Below are 24,247 nucleotides of genomic sequence, written 5' to 3' on the forward strand. Positions count from 1 at the left end.
GTTATCTATTACCTCATCCCTGCTCTAGTGGATGGAGTGACTCTATAGATACCCGCCATGCCTGTATGGACAAGGAAACTATGTAGCCATCTCAACCATCACATGGCCATTATTATACTGGATCTTGACATCTGGAGAAGCAATGTGTACTTCCATCTGCTCTAAGATCCCTAAGAACTTCTGGATTTTCTGTTGTTTCATCACCCAACATCAACAGGGCATCCCTCTTATGAGTGATAGAGACAAAGACTCCTTTATCAGAGATCCTGAAGTATTTAACTAAGGACTGTTGCCTCTGTCTAATGCTACTGGTCTCCTTCCAACCTTGTCTAGTCTTGGCTCAAGAAATATTTCTCAGCTTGGTCCCTGTGACTCAAGCAGCTAAGGCACCAGCCACATACACCTGAGCTGGGGGGTTCAAATCCAACCCGCGCCCACCAAACAACAATGATGGCTGCAACCAAAAAATGGCTGGGCGTTGTGGCAGGTGCCTGTAGTCCCAACTACTTGGGAGGCAGAGGCAGGAAAATTGCTTGAGCCCAGGAGTTGGAGGTTGCTGTGAGCTACAACAGCACTCTACCCAGGGCAACAGCTTGAGGGTCTGTCTCAAAAAAAAAAAAAAAAAAAAAGAAGTGTTTCTTATAAATCATCATATTCTTCTAAATGCACTGCCTTCAAATTTATTTTTATTTTCCCAAGGACTTAAACTTTTGAAATATAAAAGACAAAGATATTTATTCATCTCTAGTTCTTTCCTGAGCCAATGAGCATGAAATTATTTAGCTAACAAATGATTCAGAGAAAAAACTCATATCCAATAATACTTTTAAAGAGCTAGCAGCTATAATATTTACAAAGGCTATAGTTTCTTTTTTCCTAAATTTTAGGGTCCTAGAAGTTCATTAAAGCATCAGTATCTCCAATTATTAGGAAAAGTAGCTTAAGGGAAATTTCAAGGGAAAATTGTTACTGGTAAGATCTTGGTATTTCCGTACTCTTCAATGACTTTTAATTTGGTCTTTGTCTTCCCCCTTCAGCACAAAGTTCCCAAATAGGCATTCTGTAAACAATGTGTTTAATCATCTGTAGAAGATGAAAAAATTGGAGAAGAGATGAAAAATGTGTGAATAAAGTAAAAGACATTTTCCTCCAAAAAACAAAAATATAGCTGAAAGTGAAAATCCATGTGTATGTCTAATTAATAGTAAATATTCACACAAAAACTAATATAATAAAAATCTATCTAATTTTTAAATCCCTTAAATATGAAACTATTATATTCAGGATGCTAGATTTGGGCTGAAACTTACTTATGTAAGTATATATACTTATAAATAAATGTAGATACACATACATATATATGTACATTGTAAAAAATTAGTTTATATAGCCAGTTGATATTAAAGTAAATACATTTATGGTTACAGGGCTCAAATATAATTTCACCACAATATAGCCAATGCCATTAGTAATTTATGTGGCTACACAGTCCTTTTTCTCTAAGTCAGCTACAAATAATCATGAGTCCTTTTTCTTAGGGCCTAAAAGAAGTGACAGGAAGGTACCTATGTCCTAAAACAAAAGCAACAAAATTGCTTCTATCTTTAACACTATAATGATTTTCTAATTTTATGACCTCTTCCCACTCCTCATAAGCATTGCTTATGTTTACTTACACATGTTTTTCCCTTTCCCTAACGAAAAAAAAATGTATGGCTCATGACTAGGAGTTGAAGGTGAAAGATGGAATATAATTTGAATATAGAACAAAGATTGGAGTCTTGACCTGAGAAACATGATATGACTTTAATTTTAGATTATTTAAGAACTTTCCCATGTGCACATAATACAAAATGAACATAGATCTTGCATTTCTTTGGATGCTTATTATGTATGTAACTAATATAGCTTTAATGTTATATACCCTTAAAATTAATAGACAAGCTCCCGAAACATGTGAGCAGGGATGGGATACAGTTGAATTATTTGAAGGCCATTAATGAAAGAGTAGTTATCTGTCCCTCTCTTTTTCATTCAAATGGAGTTGTCATGTAATTAAATAACAATGTCACCTACCACATACAATTGGACTTAATACTTGGGCTGTTTTGCAAGTACTAAAAAGGCTTATTTCCTATCTATGTCAGAATTGCAGAAGTTAAGTGTCAAAAATAAGCAGGGCTTTCATTTTAAAGTGAGCTTTTGATGGTAAGCATCAAAATCAACATAATGGCAATTATCTTCACACTGATATTTGAATTCTAATCATAATAACTTCAGGAAGAGTTCATTTTCATTTTCATTCTTCATTTGACCAAGACCTGGAAAGCGATTCCTAAAGACCTACTCGGTCAGTTTCTAGACAGACAATTTCAGAAGACTTCAATGTGTTTCAACAAAATCAAATCCATCCTCAAATGAAGATTTTCTGTCCTTGAAGAAATCTAAATTGCATATTATTCAACATAATAATACTTATTTGAATGCTTATGTTTTTGCATCTTTAATGTCATATTACATTATAACCACACCTTGTTTATTTAAAAAGATTTCTCTCTACATAGTCATGTTTTGGCTTTTTGTCTACGTATATGCTTTTCAAATAAATGGGAGAAGTAGTTTCAAAATCTAACTATACATCAGCATCTGTGGAAGGTTTCTTCAAAAATAGCTTTTAGAGATCCATTTTGTGTGCAAATCCAAAAACCTAATACGAAATTTAGGTCAAGCATTTAAGTATCACCGTCTAGGATCCTGTAAGGAGATTTTCTTAGGGTTGAACATGTTCAAGAACTGAACCAGTCTTTCGAAACCTAATAATAATTCTCCTTACATTTTCCTTTTCCTATTAAAGATACTACTGATCCCTTGGCTTTGTAAAATTCATTATATTGGTGCCATTTTTCTCAACTCTTTTTAACATCTTAAATCCAAACCATCATAATTTATTAAGTATTTCGTTTTTTCTGAAGTCATGACTAGTCTTCTCCTATTAAAAAAGCAGGTCACGCCAACAAACAAAATATTCGTATTATATAAGATCCCTGGTGACAGTAAATCCGAAGATTCTGAGCAGAAATTACAAAAACTGTAGGTCAAAAAAGGATGTTCTGGATATAGAGATCTAGTCCAAGAAAGCAAGGCTATCTTTAATACCCTAAAAAGATGCCTGGGACATTGAATCAGGAACTAGGGTAAGAATCTCTCCACTGGACAGTGGACCACTGAAGATCCACAGTGCAGGGGCACTGGAGGAGCAGTTCCACTACGTTGAGCAGTTTAATTGAAATGATGATTGGGCCAAAGAAGCAAGACTATTTCTCAACCACCTAAGAGTTCAGCATATACTTAGCTAGGGGCTTGCCATCATGACTTCACATGTACATATTAGCTGTACGTATCTATACAGGCATTTTGTTCTTTTTGCTTAAGAAGGCTTTGTCTATTCTGGATCTTTTGTGGTTTCACATAAATTTTAGAATTATTTTTTCTATTTCTCTGAAGAATTTAATTGGTATCTTGATGGGGACTTCTTTGAATCTATAGATTAATTTGAGTAGTATGGGCATTTTACCAATATTGACTTTTCCACTCATTCCATTTTTTGTGTCCTTTTCAAATTCTTTCATCAATTAAACATTTTATCAATGTTTCATAGTTTTTATTGGAGAGATCTTTCAATTCTTTGGTTAAATTTATTCCTAGGTGTTTTATTTTATTTGTAGCTATTGTAAATGAGATTATGTCTATGGTTTCTTTTTCAGATTGTTTGCTGTTGGCAGATAGAAATACTACTGATTTTTGTATCCTACAACTGTACTGAATTTGTTTATCAATTCTAATAATTTTTTAAGTGAAGTCTTTAGAGTTCTCTAGATACAAGAATGTATCTCCTGCAAACAAGGATAATCTGACTTCTTCCTTTCCAATTTAAGTGCCCTTTATTTCTTTCTCTTGTTTGATTGCTCTAGCTAGGACTTTCAGTACTATGTTGAATGACAGTGGTGAGAGTGAGCATATTTGTATTGTTTCAGACCTTAGGGGACAGGGTTTCATTTTCCCCCATTCATGTACAGCTTTTACTGTGTTGAAGTGTGTTCCTTCTACACACATTTTTTGCCAGTTTTTAAAACGAAGAGACGTTGAATTTTATCAAATGCTTTTTTAGCATCATCTGAATTGATCATATGAATTGTCCTTTGTTGTTGATAATGATGTGTCACATTAGTTGATTTGTATATGTTGAACCAACTTTGGGATGAATCACACTTGATTATAATGAATAATCTTTTTAATGTGTTGTTCAATTCAGTTTGCTAGTATTTTGTTAAAGTTTTTTGCATTTATGTTTATCACAAATATTGGCTCAGAGTTTTCTTATTGCTGTCTCTTTGATTTTGGTATCTGGGTGGATACGGGCTTCATAGTTTGGGAGTATTGCCTTCTCCTCATTTTTTTTTGGACTCATTTAAGTAGAATTGGTATTAATTCTTTGAATATTAGTGCCGGTCAGTAGTGAAGCCATCAAATCCTTGGCTTTTCTTTGATGCGAGACTTTTTATTACTGCTTCTATCTTGTTATTTGTTACTGGTTTATTCTGGTTTTGTATATCTTCCTGGTTGATTGGTTGTATGTGTCTAGGAATTTCCATTTTATATTGACATATAGTTACTCTAAGTCATCTTTAATGATTCTTTTAATTTTTTGCAGTATGTTTTAATGTCTTCTTTTTCATCTTTGATTTTATATACAGTGGGAATTCCATAGCTGACCACCAACTTGGTACACTGACCACCTCAAGTTGACCTAATTTTCATAGATGGGACATGCACCCCAGGTATGTACCAGTACTGTATGCCTAGTGCCTTATGTTGACCTCCTCTGTATGTTGACTGGTTTGTTACAGTTCCTTTAAAGAGGTTCTACTGTATTTGCATCTTCTCTGTTTTCTTCTTAGCCTGAGTAAAGGTTTGTCAATTTTATTTATCTTAAAAAAAATTTAATTTCATTGCAATTTTGTATTTTTTTTATTTCAGTTTCATTTATTTATGATATGATAATTATTTCTTCTACTAACTTTTGGTTTTGTTTGCTCTCGTTTCTCTACTTCTTTAAGATGAAACATTAGGTTGCTTGTCATTTTTCTGCTTTCTTGACATAGGCACTTACAACTGTCCTCTTTCCTCTTCTACTTGTGCTACATCCCTTAAGATTTTAATAGTTTGTGTTTTAATTTTTAGAAAATTTCCAGTTTCCTTCTTGAATTCTTTATTGATCCACTGGTCATTCATCAGACTATTGTTTAATTTCCATGTATTGGTATATTTTCCAGTGTTCCTCTTGTTATTGATTTCTAGTTCTGTTCCATTGTTGTATGAGAAATATTTGATACATTTAATTTCTTTTGAATTTTTAAAGACTTTTTTTATGTTTTAACATATAGTGCACCCCTCAAGACAATCTGTGAGCTGAGGAAAAGAATGGGTATTCTGCAGATGTTGAATAAAATTTTGTAAATATCAAAAAAAAAAATTTGTAAATATCTATTAAGTCCATTTTGTATAGAATGCGGCTTAAGTTCAATTATTTTTGTTGATTTTTTGTCTGGATGATCTATTTAACACTTAAAGTGGGATGCTTAGGTCTCCAATGCTTATTGTATTGGACTCTATCTCTCTTTAACTCTGATAATATTTGGTTTATATCTCTGGGTTCTTCAATCTTGGGTGTATATATTTAGAATTGCAATATTATCTTCCTGAATGGACTCCTTTTTCATTATATAATGACCTTCTTTTTCTCTTTTTATAGTATTTGTCTTAAAATCTACCTTATCTTCCTGCTTTTTGGTTTCCATTTGCATGGAATATCTTTTCTTTCCCTTAAATTGCAGTCTAGATGTGTTTTTTTTTTTGGTAAACCAGGTTTCTTGTAGGCAACACACAGTTGGGTCTTTTTCTTTTCTTTTTTTTTTTTAAATCCTTTCACTCACCCTATGTCTTTTGACTGGAGAGTTCAGTCCACTCATATTCAATGCTTACCCATTGGTAGGTAAGGACTTACTACTGCCATATTATGATTTAATTTTTAGTTGTTTTGTGGTCATCTCTTTCTTTCTTTTTTTTTTTTTCTGTCTTCCTATGTGTAAAAGTGATTTACTCTGATGGCATGTTTTAATTGCTTTTCCTTTTTTGTGTGTCAATTGGAGATTACCATGAGGCTTACAAAAAATGTTTTATAACCAGTTTTTTAAAAAGATAACTCTACTTACATAAACCAATCAACCAACAATGGGTACTATGAAAGACACTCACCACATTAATTTCATCCCCCCTTTTACTTACTGTGGTTTCCATTTATATCTTTAATACTATCTATCTCTTAAAAAGATTTTGTAGTTATTCTTTTTAATAGGTTGTTATTTAGTCTTCTGACTCAATATATTAAAGACATATAACCTCAATTAAAGCAATATTTTGTATTAGTGTACTTACTATTACCAGTAAATTTTATATCATTAGATAATTTCTTATTGTTCATTAATGTCTTTTTATTTCAAATTGAAGAGCTCTTTTCATAGGACAGATATGGTATTTATGAAATCCTCCAGCTTTTTTTTGTCTGGGAAAGTCTTTATTTCTCCTTCATGTTTGAAGAATATATTTGCAGAATATAAAGTTAAGTGATTTTGTTTTTGAATTTTTTCCTTCTGTACTTTGAATATGACATGCTACTCCCTTCTGGCCAGTAAAGCTTTGGTTGAGGAGTCTACTGTCAGATGTATTGGGGATCCTTTATATGTCATTTTTTTTATTTTTTCTTGCTTTCCTTAGAATTCTTATTTTTTGCATTTTTTAAAATTTTCAAATTAAGATGAGAGTACAAATGTTTAGTCACATTATTTTCATTCCTAAAGTAAAGTTCTAGTGATAGTTGAGCCCTTCACCTAGGGGGCATGCTGAGTACCTTTCCCTGTGCACATTAGGTGAAAGCCCACCAATCACACTCCCTCCTCCCCTTTTCCCTTTTCTTCCTCTCCCCTTCCTGTTATTAGAATATACTTGTGTTTTTCTTTCATGTACAGTTTAAATGATGATGACAAATCAATCATAAATTTTCAAAACATTAAAAAAATAAACAAAATTTAGCGTTAATACTAGTTTGTTAATTTGCTAAAAGTAGACCTAATTTTAAGTAAAAATAAGACTCATGGCATTAATAATATGTACATTTATCAAGCTGTCTTTCACTGTCAGTAGTATAATTGGTATGACATTGTAAATGCTGAATTAATCTGAAAAAATAATATTTAGAATAATGTGAAAATAAGCAGGAATATTTTGAGAAATCATCTATAGAAGCAAAAGAAAATATACTGAAAATGACAAGACTAAAAATTGTTGATTGAGAATGTTCAAAAATTTTTCTAATATAGGTATTAGTGTTCATATTCTGAGTATATTAGTAATGTATATATAATGTTGAAATTTGGAAAATAGAAAGCATATAAAGAAAAAAGTCTTTCACAATGTCAGTATCCTAAAATAATTGCTGTTGTCATGATATATTATGCTATTATATATAAGTTATAATAATATTTGTAATTTTCCTTCCAATCCTATTCCGTTTTTTAAATATACTTCTCTCCCAAATTGAGATTATACTCTGCATGTTTTTACCATGCTTAATTTCACTTAATATTATGTTATAAACATTTTCTCAAGCCATAAGGAATTCTTCTACCACATTGTGTTTGTTTGGGTTTGTCATTTTTACTGTAGTTTATGCATACATCATAATACATTTAAACATTTGTATAAAGCAAGACATTTGGGTTGTATCCGGTTTTCCAGTATTGTAAGTTAGCATTTCAATAAACCTGATTGTACTTATTTTCTTATCTATATTTCTAATCTTTGCCTTAACAAGAATTTTTGAAAGTAAAATTTTAGAATAAAAGGATACAAAATTTCATAGATTCTGGATACAACTTCTTTCCAAAAATTTATACCATCTCACTTACAAGGTGTAAGTATGCCTAACAAAATCACTGGGGAATTTTTTAGCTTACTTTTTAAAAAAAATTGATCTTATTTTATATCAAGAGCAGCATATTATAGCATCCATAAAGTTTCCAAAAACTTATTTATTCAACAAAAATGTCAATTTCCCCAAAGAAAAGACCAAGAAATTTCTATTTCTCTTCCCCCTCCAAAAAAATAATTGCAATTACCCTTTAAGGCAATCCAACTTTCCAATTTTCCTGGCACCTTTCCCCTTTTTTAGTTTCTCTAGCTCTAAAAATCTCTTCCAAGGAGGTTATGTGACATCTAAATTATTATCTTCCACTTACAATTCACTATTTTCTACCATCAAGTACTATGAAGTGTCCTCTATATCTAAACCTGTGTATTCTTTACCAAAGACAGCATCTTGACATAATAGGAAGAACATAAACTCTGCCTTGGGAAAAGAATTCTAGGCCCCTCCACTCGCACACTTGAGACCAAATTCACTGAAGGTAAACTTTCATATTCCAAAATAAATAATCATACCATCTCACAGGAATATTACAAAAGCTTAGAAAATATTGAGAAGATACATGGAATTGAATATCAACTAGCCACTGAAGACTGTCTTATTTTTGTGAGGTACACGTAAAAGTGCTATAAATGCTACTTCTAGAACCAAAAGAATCCAGTTGGAACTAAATAAACCACTTTCATTCCTTAGGTAAACTAGAAACATTCAATACAATTGTACTTTGAGGGTGAAACATAAATAGACTCTTGCAACTCAAAATTCCTTTACTTAAGTTTTTTAAAGAAATCTGTGCAGAAGAACAACATAAATTATGAACACCCTTTCACAAATCAGACAATGTTACTAAATTGGGTATGCCATTTCTGCAAAGGTAAGGTTGCTTCATTTGGTGTTAAGTTCTGTGCCAAAACTATATTGAAATTGATATTTATTGCTTTAAAAGAAGTCTGTGTCTATCAAATTGCTTCTAAGATGACATAGGCTTGTAGAAAGTTTTCTATATTCAATTCCAGACTCTTGTGTTCTCTAAAAAGTTAGAGAATTTAGAGTTTACAATTTTTCTCTGGTGGTTTGAAGACTGGAATGAAAGAAATATTTTCTAAACTACACCTGGTAAATGGAATTTCAGTGACAATAGTGTTCTTAATGAGTTTTAAAGGGAAGGAAAGGGATTGTGAATAATTTTGACACTGTCTTGTCTTTCACCCATTGCTGCTAATCTTTTGAAAGGTTTTCTATTTTTGACCTACATTCAGACAGACCCTGCTGTTTGACAAAGCTTGTTTTCAAGTCTGATTCACAAGAGCATTGCAGGGACTCTAAAGGATTGGAGGTAATTCTCCTAGAAATATAAAAGTTCCTGTTGGGTAATTAACTACTGCCACTGGAAACTTGAGATACCTAGAAATCTGCCTTTCCAGGATAGCATTACTCTATTGGTAGAGTGAAGGAAACAAAGCCCTTATCTCAGCATGTTCTTCACTGAAACCTGAAAGCTGTAACCTGTGGAGCTGAATCAATGGATCAATGGGGCATGAGAAAGCTAAGACAAACACTGGGAGCCAAGATGCAATTACTAGTGTCTGAACTAGCCTCCAGCAAGGAGGTACTGATGTTTGAATGATCCTGCAAACAATTCTTCTCGTAAGTGTCACTTCTTGTAAAATGGTGGATTTATGACCTGAATACTTGGTTGATTAAGATTCCTGCTTAATGTCTATTTCTGGGTTACTAAACTCTAACTTCTCTCCTGTGTCTGCAATGTGAAAGATATAATACCCTAATTATCACCTCTTCTTTGAGAGGCTGGCTGCCTTCTCCAAATTCTCAGTTTTTTTATACAATCTAAGTATGAATAGGGTATTTCACCCTGCTTCAACAGTGTCATCATTACGTGGTGGATGCCAGTAGATTAGATTATCATGAGACAATAGGCAAATTAATATTTAGGAAACCACATTCTACACTGTTATGTGTATGACTGAAAGATGGCCCGTATTAATAAACATTTTCTGGCTTCTCTGCATTAGGTTTCCAAGGAGGTGTCTTAGGCTGGCTGGCTCTTATTAATAACCAGACTCAAACTTCCCACTGCAAAAATTCCACTATATCGTTCAAATATAGCATTTTCCTGTGAGATTTCTTTTGAAATAAGAGTCCTGTTCCAGACAAAATGAAACAGACAAATAAAATCATACAGCAGAAACCATCTCCACTTACACCTTAGTTTTAGCTGATATGTATTTATTATTATTCAACAGTTGTGTGTTTCTGTTTCATTTTCAGTTTTAAATTTTATCAGTCTCATTCTAGTCCAGGGATATCAGTCATACTCATCAGTGTATCAGAGAAAATTAAATATAAAGAATTGTTAACCATGTATAAATAGGAACTACAAAGGCAAAAGAAAACTATTATAAATTACCAAAGAGGTAGTGACTACAAGAATTAGCTACCAACCTGAGAACTACAGAACAAAAGCAAGAGGTTAGAAATGTTAGTTTGGAAGAAAGGCCCTGTGGGACTGGAAGTCAGATATCTGAGGAGGGGATGCCAACAGACTAGTGGGTGTCTATAAGGGCCCTTACAATAAGACTGGTTCAGGGAATGAGGATGTAACTACAAGCTGAGTTCAACTGGAATGAAATGCTGTTGCTGAGGTGAAGAATATGATCTATTGTAGTCCCACTATGTCAGAAGATTGGATTCTCTTCCATTCCCCACCTCTTGACTGAGCCCTGAATACTTGCTGTCATCCCCTTCAACTCCTCCCCTCTTCAATATACACAGTACACACACAATATAGTCATATCATTATTTTAGTTTAATCTATCATTTCAGTATTTAGATTCTGTGTGTGTAAATATTCACAGTTGAGCCACCGTAATGGCTATAAATTACTTATAGATGAAACATTCCTTATCCCTGGAGTTAATCAATTCTTGGGTATTTTATTTCTTCACCTGGTTACTATTCAAGGTACTTCTCACTGGAGTACCCTCAGACTCTCAGAATCTCAATACCCAAACTTGTCAGGTGATACAGCTCCCCCCCACCCCCAACACATAACTACAAGTCCTTTCACTCCCTGGACTGCCTGTTCTGTGGTCTGTAGCACTGTTTTTTTGTTCTGGAATCTCTGTCACAATTGTCACCTGTCAGGGTGGCTCTACTCAGTTTCTCCCTGACATCCAAATTATGCCAATTCCATCAGCACCCCAAATATATCTAGATAGAATGTGTCCCTGATGCAGAACATAAAAAAGTCAGACATTGGACATTCCCTCCAGTCTTTTCTTTCTCTTGAAGGAGAAGCCACAAGTCAGAACTTTTCTGTTCTGTTGCTGAGCTGTGCTGGCTTGAGGGTAGAGGTTGATGTAGGTAAAATGAACCTGCTCTTTTTATCCATTTCAATATTATCATTATTTGTATTTGTCTGTACCATTTCAGTGTTATTATTTTTTTATTTGTATTTTAACTGGATTCTAGAATTCTCATAAAAGTATTTTGACCTGCACATATGTCATGTATAGTGTTACCTCAGTGTTTCTGTGGGGGAACAAAATCTGAGGATTTCTATCCCATCTTTCTAATATTATCTCCTTTGAATCCTTTAATATGTAAATTTAAGCTATTTTATTTAATGTGCACACTGAGATGTTTCACAAATTTTAAATCGATTTTTTAATTTAAAGTATTGTATTGTTTTGCTTTATTTTGAGACAGAGTCTCACTTTGTCATATATTTAAGGAATTGATTCTTTAAATGTCTGTAAATATGTTCATTTCTTCCCCATTTTGATAACATTTAGGTTTATATCGACTTCCAGGTTGGCAATGATTTTGCCTTGGCTCTTTAAAAGAATCAATGTATTATCCAGTGACACCTATTATTATTGCTGAAATTTTAATTATTATTACATTATTAAAAAGATTATATATATTTTCTGAAGTTTAAATTTTTTTTCCCTTGATCTTTGATACTGTAGCACCACTGAAATGTGACTGAGTGTGCACTTATTTTTGTTCATCCTTGGAAATTTTTAGAATTATTTTCTTTAATTCTGAAAAATTTTAGCTGTTTTTAGTTAAATATTGTGACTTTAAATTTTTGTTGTTGTTGTTGGGGATTCATTGAGGGTACAAAGAACCAGTTTACATTGACTGCATTTGTTAGGTAAAGTCCCTCTTATAATTGTGTCCTCCAAAAGGTGTGTCACACTTTTGAGACCCCCACACCCCTCTCTCCTTCCTTCTCTCTGCTCTCCCCTTCCCCTATCCCCCACCATGTAGTTGGTCATTAATTGTCCTCATATCAAAATTGAGTACATGGGATTTGCTTCTTTATTCTTGTGATGCTTTACTAAGAATAATATGTTCCACTTCCATTCATGTTAATACAAAAGATGTCAAGTCTCCATCTTTTTTAATGGCTGAGTAGCATTTCATAGTATACACATAACCACACACAGCTTGTTAATCTATTCTCAGGTTGGTGTGCAGAGAGTGGGCTGTGAGATAGCAGGGCCCTCACAGCCTGGGGAACATTTGGAGAATGAGCCCCCAACTGCTTCCATTCCCCAAACAGCCATGCTCCCTCTGCCCTCTGCCGGAAGTCACTGTAGTCCTTTCTTTGTCTAGTTAACTATGCAGAGATCCTTCAGACCTCTCCCTTCTTTCTCCTTGTCATATGCTAATGAAGTTGAGTAGAAACCACTAAGTCACATAGTTCTTTCTTTGTTTTGTTAACTACACAGAGATCCTCCTGACCTCTCCCTTCTTACTTCTTGTCATATGTTAATGAAGTTCAGTAGAAACTATTAACAAGATGATTTGTCTCTATTCCAGTCCTTTACAGTTTCCGATCATATTGTAAGTCCAAAAATATGTCTTTTGTTTATACTATTTCCCTGTAAAGAACTCTGTACAGATACTATAAAATAAAGCTGATTTTGTGCTTTGGTGCTGGCTGTAGCCATCAGCTCAGTCAGTCCTCTTGATCCCCTCTTTCATTTCTGTGTCTTCTCTTATGTTTTATTTTTTCTCATTCCTCACCAATTACACTCTGGTTTGCTCCCCTTCCCGTACTGGTTCATGACATTGGTGGGCATTTAGGCCGTTTCCACATTTTGGCAATTTTAAATTGAGCTGTGATTAAAAAGTCTGGTCCAAGTGTCCTTATGGTAAAAGAATTTTTTTCCATCTGGGTAGATGCCCAGTAACAGGATTTCAGGATCAAATAGGAGGTCTAGTTTTAGTTCTTTGAGGGTTCTCCATACTTCCTTCCAAAAAGGTTATATTAGTTTGCAGTCCCACCAGCAGTGTAAAAGTGTTCCCTTCTCTCCACATCCATGCCAGCATCTGCAGTTTTGAAATTTTGTGATATGGGCCATTCTCTCTGTGGTTAGATGGTATTGTTGCAGGAAGACAAGGCCCAACAGAGAGAAAGAGCACCCAAACACCACGTTTATAAGAGGAAGGGCTATATTCACCAGCTGGCTCTTATGGCATAGAAGAATTCCAAATGCTGCATAATATTCCATGGTATACATATACCACAATTTATTAATCCATTTATGGATCGATGGGCACTTGGGCTTTTTCCATGACTTAGCAATTGTGAATTGGGCTACAATAAATATTCTGGTACAAATATCTTTGTTATAATGTGATTTTTGGTCTTCTGGGTATATACCTAATAGAGGAATTATAGGATTGACTGGCAGATCTATTTTTGGCCACTGGCTTGGGTCTTTCCCTTTTTATCGATAGTCAAAAAGTTCTAACCCATAGGTACCCTTCTCATTGACCAGTTTGAATCAAGCAGGAGATGCTATTCCAGCCCCTACAGAACTACAGGATTTCACAGAAAGGGAAATTTCCAAGTTCCAGGAAGTTAAGTTCACAAATTTGTAAGAGCTGAGTTACCATGGAGAGGACCCTGCAGGTGTATCCTTGCGGTCTCCTTGAGAATACCTGTTCTCCTAGACCTCACCCTTCTGAGGTATCCTCTCTCATTTCCCCCTTTTGTGGCTCCAGTATATTTTAATTTAGGGTCTCAATATCAGCTTGTTTCTGCAGGTGCCAATATTAATTACTTTTCAGCACTGAGGTTTTAGGGACCGTGACTCTTCTTGGGTTCTCTACTCAGGCCTTAATAGTACCATGGTGGTGGGCTAATATACATATGAGTTTTTACTTTTCACTGTGTGACATTCTTCCCCCACTTTTCCCAAAGTCTAAATTCCAATTAAGACAGGTCCCTTGAGGAGTTCTCTCAGGCTTCAGCCATGCATTGACCATCCAGCTCCCAGTATGTGGCTGGAGCAGGGCATGTTGAGCATCTTACTTTTACTTCCCAAGGGGCAGTGAAGTCCTATTTAGCCAGCTGTGATGACTCCAGGTGAGCATTCCTTTCACTTTGCTGTGTTGCGTGTGGGCAGGATGATGGGGTAAAGTCCTTTCTACCTTGGTTTCAGGGACACCAGTTTCTGATTCTGGACCTAGACTTTGTCCCCTTGATCCTCCAGAGAGAAAGGATGTACAGACACAAAAGACTGAAAGTCCTTGAAGGTTGTTGCTCCATACGACTGGATTCCTGGGGGTACCATCAGTTCTTGGCACATGTTGAACTGGCTACAGGTGACACACTATTGGCTGATGGTTTTGGCCAGGGCTGCCAGGTTGGAGATGGAGATGTAGAGGTACCAGCCCAGCACCTTTATCAGAGACTCCTATTACCATGGTGGCTCCTAGAAGCTGGGGGACTGCTACTTGTTCATCTGGCATCTTTATTCATTCTCCCTCCATTTCCTGGCTCATTTTCACTGCCAACTATTCCTTCTTTTTCCAGGAGTAGATAGGTGAGAGCTACAGAATCCATGGAATGAGGGGAGTCACTTGTGACACCTGGTACAGCTTGCATGCAGCCTTTTTTGCCTCAGTACCAACCCTAGAGTTTCCTTTAGTGATGGTGGAAGCTTCACCAGTGATAGTGGAAGCATCTTGTTGATGTTCATGACAGTGCATTATTGCCACCTTCCAGGGTTTCTATACTGCCTCTAGCAACTGAAGTATCTCCTGCTGATACTTAATGCCCTTTTCTCCAGAATTTAATAGTCCCTTCTCCTTGTACAATGCCACACATACTTGGAGAGTCAGAAAAGCATTCACATTTTCCCCTTGATTTAGTTTTCAGGTCAAGGCAATTAACTCAGCCTTCTGAGCTGATGTTCCTTGGGGTAGAGGCTTAGCCTCTACAGTCTCTGTTAAGGTAACCCCTGCAAACCCAGTCCACCACTCATCTTGCACCATCATGTAACTGCTTCAGTCTACTTATAAGCCCCAGTTTGCATCTGTCCAAGACAGGACATACAAGTCAAGTCTGCTAGAATACACATTATCGATAACTTTCATACAGTCATGCTCAATCTCTCTTCCACTGACTAGAAGGAGCGTGACTTGGTTCAGGGTGTTCTTGCATGAGAGAGCCAAAAATGTTCCTTTGTGTTCATTAAAGTGATCACAGAATGTGGTACTTTCACTCTGAGATCCTGCCCTAGAGTCAGCTTATCAGCTTCTTGGAGAGCAGTAGCAGATAGAGCCCATAAGCATGGTGGATCATACTTTTGCCACTCCATCCAACTCCTTAGAGAGGCAAGCTACAGGCCCTGGCCAGGACCCAACCAGCTGGGTTAACACACCTACAGACATCTTTCCCCTCTCTGAGATATGTAGAGTGAAGGGCTTGGCCAAGTCTGGTAGCCCCATTGCAGGTGCATTTATCAGCCTCATCTTTAGTTGGCAGAAGGCATGTTCCTATTCTCCTCCCCATTCTAAGGGCTCTCCATCCTCTCTAGTTGCCTCATACAGGGGTGGCTTAGCCAAGATGGCAAAGCTGGGGATCCAAAGACAACAAAAGCCAACCTTGCCTAAGAATTCCCGAACCTGCTTTTGGCTTGTGGGTGTGGGAAGGTGATTAATGACCTGCCTCCATTCCATGCCTAGATTCCTCTCCCCCTGCTGGATAGTAAATCCTAGATAATGTACTTGCCACTGGCAAATCTGTGCCTTTCATTTAGACACTTTATAGCCACATACCTCTAGATGTCATAAAAGACAGTCCATGCCTCGGGCACAGCCCTCCTAGGTAGAGTGCCCTAGAAGGAGGTCATCAACATATTGCAGCAGCACACATTCTAATTTCTCAGCCGGGAATTTCTGGAGGTCATGAGCCAGTGCTTCTCCAAAAATCATGGGTGTTTTGAACCCCTGTGGCAATCTGGTCCATATGTGCTGGATCACAGTTTCTGTTTCTGGTCTCTCCCACTGGAAATCAAACAGCCTCTGGCTTTCTGGAGCCAGCCTTATACTGAAAATGGCATCTTTTAAGTCCAGGCAAGTGGGCCACTTGGCTTCTGCTGGCAGTAGACTCTGCAGAGTATACAGATTAGGCACAGTAGTTGAAGTGTTATAGTTGCACCATTTACTGGGAAATTCTCATTTTAGGTTTAATTTTTCCTGAGGTATTTATATAGACACAGTAGATAATGTTTAATACTGCATAGATTTTTTCCAATGTAGCCAAAAGGCAACCGATATTTCTTGGGTCTTAAGGCTTCAGAGTAAATATAACTACTGTATATAATTCTATACTCTTGGCCAGTCTCTTAGTCCCATCTAACAGATCAATTTAGTAAAACAGTTATGTCTCATTTTATGAGTTGACAGTACAGACAAGGCTGATATATAATACAGGTGGGCCACAGCCTCTTTTCTCTTTGAATCATTTTCTGTCTCCAATTTCTCTCTTTACTAAAGACAAATTATAGAACTAACTTATTTGCCAAGATAAACTATATCTTCAGTATACTGGGTCTGATTATTTGCATAAAGTGCAGTAAGAATAGTTATTGGCCATCTAGGCTGTTCTTTCCTTTAAAAATGGCTTTGCTGGAACCTTTTATAAGGAATCTCAGGCTAGACTTTCTTGAAAGCCTTTCAGAGCCCAGGTTTCATTTGTGCAATTAGATACCTGTGTACATGGGGTAAATTCCTCTTCTCTTGAGGTCCCCAAGCACATTTTGATTCCTGGACCTGTCAGCAAGCAACCTTTGTTACTTACCACAGATTAGGGAATGTTATTGATGGGTATCTGGCCAGTTTTCCAAACAGCTTTTTTTTTTAATTTTTTTTAATTTTTTAATTTTTTATTTATTTTTATTAAATCATAGCTGTGCACATTAATGTGATCATGGGGCACCATACACTGGCTTTATAGACCGTTTGACACATTTTCATCACACTGGTTAACATAGCCTTCCTGGCATTTTCTTAGTTATTGTGTTAAGACATTTACATTCTACATTTACTAAGTTTCACATGAAAGCTATAACCCAGTTATAACCAAATGACTTTTTTTATTGGCCTTATAAAGTCAACCTGAATTCCTTAACTCAGTCTGGACACTTCTGGAAATGCTATTCCAGCCAAAGCCTTGGTAAAATAACGAGTGCCTTCATCATGTCCTATAGCATAAAACATATTCTTATTGAACTTACACAAGTAATTGTAATATCAGAAATTAAGAATACTTACAAATGGCTTTCAAATTCCAGAGAAATCAAGGAGAGAGAAAAAATACATGTTTTAAATTCTGCTCATAAGTACATAAATTGCTTGAAAAGCTACAAATAGCTCAAAAGACAGAAAATTATTTTCATGACCTCTGGAAACCAGAACATAGAAAGAATCAACAATATTTCGGACAAAAAGTTATAACATACTAACCCAGTTCCATGTAACTAATTTCTGTTCTTGTTTGAAGTTAGGTCAGCAATACTCATAGACATGTTAACTTTCCAATGAAAGTTCTAAAAGTCTGCTTTTAATCCAAAGGTACTCAGTTTCCAAAGACATCAGGAATTTGAATTTGAGAGAATTTGTTAGCCTCTCTTAATATTCTTTTTCTTTTTAAGATAAACTTTGGACTCAGCCAGGTACATAAAAAACACTTTTTTTTTTTTTGAGATGAATTAAAATTATTACCGACAATAAGTTAGGACAGACCAATGTCTTATACATTAGGACAAACCAATGCTTTATAGGTGAGAACAGACCAGTGCTTTATAATATTGGAAAATACATATAATCATAACCCATACAAAATTAATCACCATTTCATATTTGACAATGTTTCCTATACATTTTTAATAAATCGAATAAGTTTAATTTGTTTTCCTATGACTTTCAGGGGTCTTAACATTTCAAGAAGGCCAAATTTAGAGTTGTGGTTTTTGGGGGTTTTTTTGTTGTTGGCCCTGGCAAGTTCAAACCCACCAGTCTTGGTGAATGTGGCTGGTGCTGCAACCACTGCACTACAGGTGCCAAGCCCCAAATTTAGAATTTTGATTTTGGAAGGTTTGTCAAATATCAAAGGCCTAAAACATTGGTTCAAATAAGATAACAAGCTGAAAGTTTTTAAAGGAAATACATAGTTAACTGGATCACATGTAAATTCTTTCACAAATTCTCTTTTATGAGCTTCATTTAACCTGTGCAGACAATCTACAAACATTCTAAATTTTCTTTAACTTTTGCCCTGCCTTTCACTATCTTACACAACCATTCTGTTTCAGGTCAAAATTTATCACACAAGATTCTTTCTTTACACAATGCCATTCTCCTTTCTGTCTAATTTCTCTTACTCTCAAAAACTCACTTCCCAAGTCATGAATAAAGCAGCCCAAAACCTTTTGGCTGACTCCACCCTGGCTAAGGAGCACACACCCTAATCCCATCCCCAGACAAAAACTGCAGCAAAGACCGAATAACCTTGCCCAAGGTGAGGGACTGCATTTATTCATTTGCTAGAACACCCATTCAATTTGTAAAAGTATTTTTCCATCTATCAAGTCCTGGACAAAATATCTCTCAGGGCCAATTATTTACCCCTAGACAAAGGACTCATGCAGGAAACTTCTGACCTGGGCCTCCTCCCCTCTTCCAGAGGCTGTTCACCTGGGGACCTGCTATTGATATGGATATAGCCCCATCCAGCATGAGATTTACACTCTCTCCCCCAGATTTTCAAGGGCCATCCGGAGCTCACTGGACTGCCCGAACCGCAACACTTTCCAAGGCACAGCCCCTCTGGCACTGTCCATTCCCTCTGCATGCCCCCCAGTCCAACAAAATTCCATTTTATCACTGATCTGTGGCCTGCAGGCTCAATTCTCAAACTCCTGAGACCAAAGACTCACTGAAGAAATTCCAGTAATAAAACCACAACACAGTCATCCTTTCTAATGTCTTTTCATTTTCCCCCAAGTCCCGCATGGCCATGTGACCGCCACCAAAGACAGAAAGTGGAAAACCTGGACCTTCCAGTTTCTCTCAGGATAGCCTGGGGGCAAAGTTATTCATTTCACCCTGTGAGTAGGGGGGGTAGGTGAAACCCCACCTATTGTTACCCATCTCAGTCATTCTCCAAGCACTCACATGCACACAATTCCAAACATTTCTTAACCTGGGCAGCCTCAATTTCCCACTCGAGTTGCCACTTAGCCATAGGAGGCAAACCAACACTCCCCTAGGCCCTGTGAAGGGATGTCCAACTCCACCCTCAGAGTTCTCTCAGTTACACCACATCCACACACTCCCACACACCTTTCAACAGACCTGCCAGTGATCTAATGCCCAAGGAGTTGATCAGGCTCCTTCTTCCACTAAAACTGTAGTGGGAACACCCAGATGATCATATCTTGCCTTACATGTCTCCCTGTGTAGGTACTTGTTTCTGCATGCCAGTTCATCCCAGTGTTTGACTCCTTGAAGACCCGCCCGGGGGTCCTTTCTCTGCTCAGCCAAGGCATCCACACAGGGAGGCCAAATAACCTCCCTGGTGTGTTCAGTGGTTCACATTGCCCAGGCTTCTCAGAGATCCCCAAGTGGGTGTCCAGAGGTTTGGCAGCAACTACCCGGTGCATGTTCTCTCCAAGGGTGATCTTGCTTCCTGGTTGAGGAACCAAAAATGATGCAGGAAGATGAGGCCCAATGGAGAGGAAGAGCACCCAAACACCACATTTATAAGAGGAATCGCTTTATTCACTGGGTGCTTACTGCATAGAAGAATTCCAAATGGCTGCACTCCCCAACTGGCTTGGTCTTTTCCTTTTTATTGACAGTCAAAAAGTTCTAACCCATAGGTACCCTTCTCATTGGCCAGTTTGAATCAAGTGGAAGATGCTATTCCAGCCCCTACAGAACTACAGGATTTCACAGAAGGGGAAATTTCCAAGTTCCAGGAAGTTAAGTGCACAAATTTCTAAGAGGTGAGTCACCATGGAGAGGACCCTGCAGGTGTATCTTTGTGGTCTCCTTGAGAAGACCTGTTCTTCTAGACCTCACCTTTCTCAGGTATCCTGTCTCAGTATCGCAGGGTGGATTTGATTTTCATTTCTCTAATAATTAGGGATGATGAGCATTTTTTCGTATGTTGTTAGCCATTCATCTGTCTTCTTTCGAGAAGGCTCTATGCATCTCTCTTGCCCATTGATATATGGGATTATTGGCTTTTTTCATGTGGATTAATTTGAGTTCTCTGTAGATCCTAGTTATCAAGCTTTGGTCTGATTTAAAATATGCAAATATCCTTTTCCATTGTGTAGGTTGTTAGTCTATTTGCTTTGGTTGTTGTCTCCTTTTCAGTTTAATTAAGTCCCATTTGTTTATTTTTGTTGTTGTTGCAATTGCCACAGAAGTCTTCTTCATAAAGTCTTTCCCCAAGCCAATATCTTCAAGTGTTTTTCCGGTGCTTTCTTTAAGGATTTGTATGGTTTAATACCTTAAATTTCAGTCTTTTATCCATCTTGAATCAATTTTTGTGAGTGGAGAAAGGTGCAGGTCCAGTTTCAGTCTTTCACATGTGGATATCCAGTTCTCCCAACATCATTTGTTAAATAGGGATTATATGTTCTTGTTTAGTTTGTCAAAGTTAGGTGGCTATAAGATGTGAGTTTCATTTCCTGATTTTCTATTCAATTCCAAATGCCTATGTTTCTATTTTTGTGCCAATACCATGCTGTTTTGAACACTATGGCCTTGTAGTACAGCCTAAAGTCTGGTATGCTGATGCCCCCAGCTTTGTTTTTATTACTAAGAATTGCCTTGGCTATATGGGGTTTTTCCTGGTTCCATACAAAATGAAGAATTATTTTTTCCAAGTTTTGAAAGTACAATGTTGGTATTTTAATAGGGATGGCATTGAATCTGTAGGTTGCTTTGGGAAGTATAGACATTTTAACAATGTTGATTCTTCCCAGTCATGAGCATGGTATGCTCTCCCATTTGTTAATATCTTCTGCCATTTCTTTTCTTAGGGTTTTGTAATTTTCTTTATAGAGGTCCTTCCTCTTTTTTGTTAGGCATATTCCTAGGTATTTCATTTTCTTTGAAGCTATGGTGAAGGGGGTTGTGTCCTTATTCTATTCCTTTTATTAATATTGGAGCTCTTCAATATACTTTCCAAACTCCTCTTTAATATTTTTCCATCACTATTTCTCTGTGCTATGATCCAGATAAATTTTTACTATAATATTCCAATGGACTTTTTTTTTTTTTTTTGTAGAGACAGAGTTTCACTTTATTGCCCTCAGTAGAGTGCCATGGCATCACACAGCTCACAGCAACCTCCAACTCCTGGGCTTAGGCAATTCTCCTGCCTCAACCTCCTGAGTAGCTGGGACTACAGGCGCCCGCCACAATGCCCGGCTATTTTTTTTTGTTGTTGTTGTTGTTGCAGTTTGGCCAGGGCTGGGTTTGAACCCGCCACCCTTGGTATATGGGGCCGGCGCCCTGCTCACTGAGCCACAGGCGCCGCCCCCAATTGACTTTTTTAATAGTATCTAGTGTAAAGTTTGTAATGTATATTGTGGCAAGTTAAAAAACTTACTAACCTTCTATATAAATTCAAAGTTCTTTCATTTATTCTTTTTTTTATGTCTTCCTGTTTTTGCTTCATGAATACCTGTTTTCATTTTATAATTTTTTATTTATTAAAATGAAATTTATAACTGAATTCCTTTGAACAAACAACATATATCAATTATTTTTCAAGCTGTTATATGAAGTTAAATTTACTTTGATCAACTTGATAGTAGACTATCAAGGTGAATGGAATATATTTTGTTTCTTTTTCTCCCTCTCTGTCCATATTTCTCTAGTTTCTGAAGTTTTTCCCAACTGCCCTCTATGTCCTTAGTACAGAACCAACTCTTAAGGGCTCCTGTTTTATATTGATATAAAAGGTGGCATATATGTTTATATAATCATTATTCTGGTGAACTACTTTGTTCAATTTCTAGTCAGGAGACACTCCCTGTTCCCACGTCTCTTGAGTCCTAGCTGGCTACAACAGAATCCCAGTGGAAGCATTACTAACTTCAAAAGGTGATTTTTACTATTGCTTTTTATCTAGTGGGAAATACTTGTAGTTTACTTTGAGCCACAGGGGCTGAACTGTGACTGCTTATGTTTACTTCTGGGTCTGTTGTCCAAAAGTCCTGTTTATGCTTAGTTTTTTCTTTTATAAACTTTGGAGATGCTTGTTCCAGTGCTAACTTTTATTGTTTCTAATTTTATAGTTTATTGCTTAATACCATAAGTAGAATAGAAATATGTCTTAAAATATCACAAACTCATAGGAGATTTTTGTGGGATACTCCTATACAGCATTTTGTGCACACTTTGTGAATATTCCATTTATCTACCCAATGGCAAGTAACTTCACTTTATTTCACTTTACTTCATCTCTAAACACTTAGGCAATGCTGGTAAAAATATACACCAATTTTAAGCTCATGACCTTATTTTCCAAACAGAATTTTGTTTCATCTTGCTGACCCTTCCAAGTCTCCAAATTGCAGAACTAAACAAATTTTCAGAACCAGAAAAACTTTAAGACACATGTAAATTTAACCTAGAATAAGATTTAGAATAGATAATACAAAACCATTTTAATAGGTGTCGGTCTTTCATAAAATCTGTGCAAAACCAATGTTATAAAAAATAGCAATCACTACTTAATGAGTACTAACTTTTTTATACATAATTTACATGCAATTCATTTAATGCTTACAACAAAGCTTTCATGGACCCTTTAGGCATTGGGAGAAACTGTATCTTTAGCTCAATTTATTTGCTAAAGACAATTCAGTTAGTGGCCGAACCTGAGTTTGTATGGTTTCTTAGCTCATAACCTTGACTATATTACCAGTACTCCTTGGCCATATGATGTATCATTTGGAACTCTTTTGTTAGAGTACAAACCAAAAGAAGAGATGCTGACTCATGTAACTGGGAAAATGAGATAAGACTGGCTTTAGAAACAGCCCTACATACACTTAAACAACTTTGGTGGGATGTGGTTTCTCCTGCCAATGGTTGGACTCTCCTTCATGTGTTGGCTTTAATCTCTAGATCTGGGTAGTAGCAGAATCACTACATCTGTGATAGCCTCACATTTTCTTAGGATCAGGCATCAGGAAAAAGAATAAGATTCTCTTCCCAGGAGCACTCGCACTTGCCTTATAATCACCCAGATTGGAGCAACTCAAGGTCTTTAGTCCATTTGTATCCCAGTTAATGAGGCCAGGGGGATTCTATGTGATGATTGACCTAATCCCAGGTACTATATCCCGTAGACTGGGGATGGAATCTAACCCATATGGGTTTGCTGTCACCACATTGTCAACATATACCAGAACACTGTTCACGGTGCTAGAAGACTAAAATATGATACATATCCACCTTGGTTGTGACTAAGGTGGAGAATATTTTACTATTAAAAATATTTATTTAGCATCAAATTTCTCCTATTTATTCAAGAAGAATTCAGATTTGTAAAATGTACACAAGAGCTGGGGGAAATGATCAGTACTGAAAATACTCTAGGGATGACGTTGCTGTGGAAGCACGGTGTGAGGCAGCATTACTAGTCTAAATTGATGGCTGCCTTTTATTCACCTGAAAGAAGAGATGTGGATGAGCAGCAGCTGAGGAGGAGGTATGAGGGATGCTTAGCTTGATTGAGAAAGGTTAATTACATGTGAAATGAGGCTGGGATTCAGAGGATGTTTGCTCTAGATTTTGTGTAATGTTATATTAACACCGGGATTCTCTTTATTCTATTAACAAAATAAACTC

The sequence above is a fragment of the Nycticebus coucang genome, chromosome 7, assembly GCF_027406575.1.
Source record: "Nycticebus coucang isolate mNycCou1 chromosome 7, mNycCou1.pri, whole genome shotgun sequence".
Lineage (NCBI taxonomy): Eukaryota > Metazoa > Chordata > Mammalia > Primates > Lorisidae > Nycticebus > Nycticebus coucang.